This window comes from Podarcis pityusensis (assembly GCF_964106645.2).
Source record: "Podarcis pityusensis genome assembly, chromosome: 1".
Classification (NCBI taxonomy): domain Eukaryota; kingdom Metazoa; phylum Chordata; class Lepidosauria; order Squamata; family Lacertidae; genus Podarcis; species Podarcis pityusensis.
The window spans coordinates 18,389,814-18,395,547 of record NC_138028.1 but is presented as its reverse complement, the minus strand read 5'-3'; positions in this window follow the sequence as shown (position 1 = coordinate 18,395,547).

Sequence of the window (5,734 nt, the reverse complement as noted above, 5' to 3'; positions counted from 1 at the left end):
CATAATCATCATATTATTTGAATGCCGCCTTTCCACAGTTAAAACAGTGCTCAAGGTGGCTTACAATATATGAAAAAAATTACATAATTGCAAACATAGCAAAGTAGTCATTTGTTGTTGTTGTTGTTGTTGTTTAGTCGTTTAGTCGTGTCCAACTCTTCGTGACCCCATGGACCAGAGCATGCCAGGCACTCCTGTCTTCCACTGCCTCCCGCAGATGGTCAAACTCATGTTCGTAGCTTCAAGAACACTGTCCAACCATCTCGTCCTCTGTCGTCCCCTTCTCCTTGTGCCCTCAATCTTTCCCAACTTCAGGGTCTTTCCCAGGGAGTAAAGTAGTCATAAAAATAAATAAAACACATCAAAAACTACATAACCAAACTGAACAATTTCCACATAAAAATAAAAATACAAAAAATTAGTATCAATAACAACAAAAACTCCTGATGAAGCCTTCCCCAAAATACCTCAGTCCTTGCTGGGCAGCGGCAGTTTTTATGAAGGCTGTCAGGCCCCGCCCTGGGCCAGGTGGAGAGAGGCAGGAACGAGGCCCTCCGGCTCCCAGCACGAAAAAGAGTAATCATCGTGCTTCTGGATCAAAAGCAAACCAGCCACTTGACCCAACCCCATGTTGTGCTTGCATCTCCTTGTCCCACGCCAGCCCAAAATTCATCCATTGCAGGGTATGGAAGTGAGAGCTGGACCATAAAGAATTGATGCTTTTGAATTATGGTGCTGGAGGAGACTCTTGAGAGTCCCATGGACTGCAAGAAGAACAAACCTATCCATTCTTAAGGAAATCAGCCCTAAGTGCTCACTGGAAGGACAGATCCTGAAGCTGAGGCTCCAAAACTTTGGCCACCTCATGAGAAGAAAAGACTCCCTGGAAAAGACCCTGATGTTGGGAAAGATGGAGGGCACAAGGAGAAGGGGACGACAGAGGATGAGATGGTTGGACAGTGTTCTCGAAGCTACCAGCATGAGTTTGACCAAACTGCAGGAGGCAGTGGAAGACAGGAGTGCCTGCCGAGCTCTGGTCCATGGGGTCACGAAGAGTCGGACACGACTAAACGACTAAACAACAACAACAAGGGTAGGCATGTTCTGCATACAGTCATGAAGGCTGAGAGATCCCTGATCTGGACCAACTTTCCAGATTGGTGCCACAGTGACATATAAAGGAAGGCTGAAACAAGAACTGGCAGAAAGGTTAAGGAAATGACTCAAAGCATGCATTTGCAAACCATAGCCTGTGTGATGGCAACAATATCGCGGTACATTTCTACCATGAAATGCATCCAAATTAATCAGCACTGTGTATTTGTTTTAAAAAAGCATTCCAATGAAAAGCACGTCATCAGCGATTTTAAAAAATGTGTTTTTCCCCTTAAACAGAAGCATAAAAGAGACACTACCACTAAGGCAACACTTTTAGTCATTCTGTCATATTATAATTACACATGCTACAGCTTCCCAACATTCTGATGTTTCAAAGGTTCGTAGGATTTCTTAAAATAACCCTCCCCAAATGTGTGTCTACTTCATCCAACCAGTGGGTGGTGAAATCCCAACGTTGGTGCCACAGACCTGATCACCCAAGGTAGTTTGACCACCCACTTTTTTTACACAAGTTCTAGCAAGTTCTGCCTTGCAGCTGCTGCTCCAGGCTAGACTGCAGAGCTATTTATCTGTCATCACACCCAATAATTCCACTCTACTGGGGGAGCGCCTTTGCATAATTTCCCATCTGAGAATGGGTCTTCCCAACCTCATGCATTCCCCCTTCCTCTTCAAACTAGCAATATTACTCAGATGTCTAGGCATGTGGGAGTATTATTGCATGATGTGCAAGAGTACACCAATTTAAAGCACTTAACCAGAGAAAGTGTTTTTTATTGGTAAACACGGAGAGACGAAAGCATCAACAAATGCAGACAATTTTTTAAAAAAAGAACTCAGAAGAGAAACATAATCCTAACCGCTTCATTCTGACATGATTCAAGTCTGCTGAGACAGCGCCAATATTTTAGAAAGTTAGTAGGCTAAAAAAAAAAACACCAACCTCACATCAACGTTATAATACTTGCATCTGGAATATGAAATGTGACAGGCAACATCTCCTAGAAATGGGTGAGTTCTTACACAAATACAATAGAAGACCATCCCATTTTCAAAACTGAAGATTTGGGTGCAAGTCTCCTTGGATAGAGAGGTTTAGTTTCTCCTGCAGATTTGGGTCCAGCCAACGTATGGTGTAGGTACAAATCCAACTCAATGGTGTAACATTGGAAAATGTTGACCACTTTTCCTACCTGGGCAGTTATCTTTCCACAAGGCCAGACACTGAAATCCAGCATTGACTGAGCTCTGCAAGGGCAGCTTTCTCCCAATTGAAGTGCAGAGTGTTTGAGGACTGGGGCATACACAGGGAAACCAAAATGCTTGTTGACAAAGCTATTGGACTACCAACCTAACTCTATGTTTGTGAAACGTGGACCACTTATAAACGCCATCTCCAACTCCTTGAAAGATTCCATCAACGGTGTCTCCAAAAAAAATTACACATCACTTGGGAAGACAGGCAAACTAATAACAGTGTACTGGAAGAAACAAAGATCCCCAGTGTCAAAGCAATGATTCTTCAACATCAGCTTCATTGGACTGGTCATGTTGTTCAGGTGCCTGATTATCGTCTTCCAAACAACTACTCTATTCCAAACTTAAAAATGGAAAGTGCAATGCTGCTGGTCAACAAAAGAGGTTTAAAGACTGTCTCAAGGCAAATCTTTAAAAAATGTAGTATGAACACTGACAACTGGGAAACACTGACCTGCGAGTGCTCCAGTTGGAGAACAGTCTTTACCAAAGGTGTCATGGGCTTTGAAGACGCTCAGAACGAAAGGGAGAAATCTGCCAAGAGGAAGGCACGCTTAGCGAATCCACACCGTCATCAACTCCCACCTGGAAACCAATGTCCCCACTGTGGAAGGACATGTGAATCCAAAATTGGCCTCCATCAGTGACGTAGCGTGGGGGGTGCAGGGGGGGCCGGCCGCACCGGGCGCAACATCTGGGGGTTAGGGTTAGGGGGCGCAAATCCACTGGTTAGGGGGCGCAAATCCACGGGTTAGGGGACGCAAATTACTTGCCTTGCCCCAGGTGCTGACAACCCACGCTACGCCACTGGCCTCCATAATCACTTACGGACTCACTGTTAAAAACTGCGTTTATAGAAGACAATCTGACTCGGCTATGAGTGATCGCCGAAGAAGAAGAAGAAGAAGAAGAAGAAGAAGGTGTGGGTACATCCAAACCATACATTTAAAGCCCATTTAAACCACATGGCTTCCCCCGAAGAATCCTGGGAACTTTAATTTCTCCATAATATCTCCTGAATCAGGAGAGGTCATGAAAGCATTAGACCTGTTTCTGGATGTAGTGATTTTGTAGGTGTACAGGGCCTTACAGGGCAGAAGGACTCCATTAATCGAGCTTCTTCCACTAGTGGATGGACCATGTAAGATTTTCACCCTTTGTATTTGTATTGTTTCATTGTATTTTTTTAAAATGTAAATTACGCTAGAAACATAACTGAAGGGTGGCAAAAAAAATACCTTAAATCCATAAATAACAAATATATGTCTGACAACACAGGCAACACACACACACACACACACACAAACTGAATTAGGCCATCAGGATCTTTAAAAAATGCATAACACAATAACACTGTGAGTAACAGATAATTTATTGTATTTTTAATTATAGAAATTCATTGTCGGACAGAAAACTTGAAAAAAGAAAAGAGGTGAACATATTGTTGTTGCTGTTTCATACTTCTGCGGCAAAACAACCAGTTTAGTATGTGGCAAACAGGCTTCTTCTGCTTTCACAGACACTTAAGCGATTTGTGCAGTGACCCACTAGATTCACTGCTCACTTGGAGACCTCTGTGTATGCATCAAGCCATCCACAGGCATTAACAATGAAGAATCCATAGCAGCCCCAGCTCACATGGAGATCTATGTCAACATTTGGGTCCCACTGAGTTTTGGAACTATAGTCCTAATTAAAGTGTGACCCAGTAAAATCAGCAACAGCAACACGGTCCATTTGTGCTAAGTATATAAAGCGTCAGTGAGACAATGGAGTTGATTTGTATTCCATACATAAGAAAGAAATATTCATCAGGCATTAGATAAAAGGCATTTTCTAAAAGAACATATTGCATAATTAAAAATGCACCGAAAGGAGAAGAAAATGCAGTTCTGCCACTTCCTCAAAGCACTGTCTGTCCCCTGCAGCCCTTTTATGCTTAAGGCTAAAAGAAAAAGAAAGCCAAACTAAAATACTGAAAACAGGTGTAAGTTGACCCTGTGAAGAGCTGACAAGATCTGACTAGGTCAAAGGCCAAGGTCACTTGAATTGCAAGACTGCCTGGCCGATATTATTTTTGTCACAGCTCCAAATTGTTGAGAGGTAGGGCTTTGAATCTGGCACCTGAGAATCATATGATATGATAGTCTCATTATTAAATATGACAAGCAGAAAAAAGCTGGATGTTGCACAGCTTCCTTGCGATTAGTACCCCGTATTTTACAAAGTCGCTGCTCTGAATGCTGTAATCCTGCCAAGACTCCTCCAAGAATTTGTGGATTTGAGAGCGAGAAAGAGAGATAGAGAGAAAGAAAGAAAGAAAGAAAGAAAGAAAGAAGATGAGTTAAGAAAACCTTCCCAAATGATTTCACTTGTCATTTTCTATGGTGGTGGTGATGATGTCTCACCCAGAGTGGCTCACAATAAAAAAATGCAGCAACGAGACAAAATTAAAACCACAACACAAGTTGCAATGTATAACTCACAATATAAACATAAATGCACATATGTGAGCATAACATCGTGCGCAGACTGGGTCTTCCTTCCATATCTATTTTATGAATTCTTTACGAATATTATTTATCTATATAGCCTAAGCCATTACAAAAGAAAATATCAAAGTTGTATATCCAGCCCAAGGCACTTTCATGCGGTCTGTAGAATGGCTTGAGACAGATAGATAGATAGAAAGACAGGCAGGCAGATGGACATGGTTCTGGTCCTCAGCAAAGGTAGAAAGATGCTTGAAGATTAGATTTTTAAAAAAAAAACCAACAACCCAGTAACCATGTCAAGTCTCTAAAGCAGTGACTCAACCAATGACTTCTGGGAATCAGCTACCATGAGGGAAGAGCCACAGCTGAATGTGGGGAGCACACACATTGCATCCCTGAGGTCCCATTTTCAGAATCTCAGAATAGCCTCTGCCTGAGTCCCTAGAGGGCCATTGCCAATCAGTGATGCTCTTGATCGGTGATGTTCATACTGAATCCCAGGGAACATGAAAGTTCCTCAGCTATCCCTGTGTGCATGGTCGCAGCTCTGGCTGGAGGAACATGAGAGGATATAAAGCCTTCAGCCATGAAACTTTTCTAAATTCAGGCGATTGTGCAAAGGAAAACCTTGCTCTTGCCCTCTAATAGCAGTGACTTGCAAACCATCTTAAAAAAAACTTGCAAAATTGACTTAAAAACATTTGGATGGTAAGGAAAACAGGAGCATACAGAAATGGTATCTCTTATTGGCAGGCAGAATTGGTGTCGCCCATTCTGCCACCACAGCCTTCTGCCATCCATGCAGTTGCATGTCTAGACCAAAGTCTCAGTTCATTCAGGGTAATGGCTCTGGCCCCACAGAG